The 1,552-nt window shown below is 34.8% G+C and overlaps 1 protein-coding gene across 2 annotated transcripts in view; it reads right to left on the bottom strand.

Annotated features, from left to right (window-relative positions):
• The window catches only part of LOC106876549 (3'(2'),5'-bisphosphate nucleotidase 1), a 14,852-nt gene that overhangs the window by 9,395 nt on the left and 3,905 nt on the right, over positions 1–1,552 (bottom strand). The gene's annotated exons all lie outside the window — the stretch shown is intronic.

Below are 1,552 nucleotides of genomic sequence, written 5' to 3'. Positions count from 1 at the left end.
ATATATATATATATATATACATACACACAGAGTTGTCTAACACGGGTTTTCAAACTTTTTGACTTGCGGACCCCTTTATATTTCAGGCTTTACCTTAGGGACCCCCTTATAAACGCTTATGAAATTTATACATAAATATTTGCTTAAAATAACATATTTTTGCATTTATTTATTTAACAGTATTTAACAAATAGGTTTATTGTCAATTAAAAGATTTCGATTAAATAAACATATATAAAATCAAATTGCCCATAAAAAGTATTTGCTGTCCACGGACCACAGTTTGAAAACCCCTGGTCTAACTCAAGCAGGCCTGGAAAAGTGTTTATGGGAACGATTGTGATGGTGATACTATACCAACACACTCATTCACACGTATATCTTAAGATGCATACATCTAGTAACATAGACACACACATAAATATCCAACTATGTACGTGCCAATACATCCACACACATGTTCAAAGATATACAGTTAAGTCATGACGTCAGCAGAACCTCACTGGGATCATTATAATTTTAGACTCCAGTCTCTCTCTCTCTCTGTCATAGTTTTGTTGTGTGTTTGGTAGGATGGTATGATATCTTGGATAAGGTGTAAGAACCAGAGATTCTTTATCAATTACCATATTTGCATGCACACACACACACACACACTCAAGCATACACATACAAACATACACAGAAACAAAAAAAAAAGCACATATATAGAAATATAAACATAAAACACAGAAACAATCACACACAAATGCATGCACGCACACATGTTTACAAAGACATACTCAAGCATACATACAAACACACAACACACACACACACGAGCATACACGCACTCGAACATACATACACACACGTTTAGAAAGACATACTCAAGCATACATACAAGCACACAACACACACATGCATACACACACACACACAGTCTATTTAAAAGAGCAGAACCATGCTATGACATTTTTTTTCTTTCGCTTTTTACGTACGAGTTGCAGTGTTCTGAAGAATTTCCAATTATTCCATTGGAATGGATCAATAAAAGCCAGTGAAAAGCTGCAGTGAAGTCAGGTCTGTGTTTGACAGGAAGACATATTGGAAAAAAGAGACTCTAAGCTGAACAAAGAAAGACAACAATAATCAAATATCTGATTGTGTCTGATTTCCCATTAACGAACTTGGGTCTTTAAATTGATAACCTACTTACAATGGAAGACAAAATCATTTAATGTTGATATCATAGGTGTAGGAATGGCTGTGTGGTTAAGATATATAATTGGTCTTAACCACATGGTTCTGGATTTAGTTCTACTGCATGGCACGTTGAGCAAGTTTTTTCTTTCTACTACAGCCACAGGCTAACCAAAGCCTTGTGAGTGAATTTGGAAAATGGAAACTGAAAGAAGTCTATCATGTGTACACACACATCCAAATTTAGGAAATGGAGTGGCTAAAATCTGGGCTAGATATGTTTCATAGCTAGCAGAACCTCGGAAATAGTAGTTACCTAAACATGGGGTAATCCACTAGCTATTATATATATATATATATATATATATAT

The sequence above is a fragment of the Octopus bimaculoides genome, chromosome 11 (genome assembly GCF_001194135.2).
Source record: "Octopus bimaculoides isolate UCB-OBI-ISO-001 chromosome 11, ASM119413v2, whole genome shotgun sequence".
In the NCBI taxonomy this organism is placed as follows: Eukaryota; Metazoa; Mollusca; class Cephalopoda; order Octopoda; family Octopodidae; genus Octopus; species Octopus bimaculoides.
The sequence above is the reverse complement of the archived record's forward strand: the minus strand, read 5'-3'. Positions and strand labels throughout refer to the sequence as shown.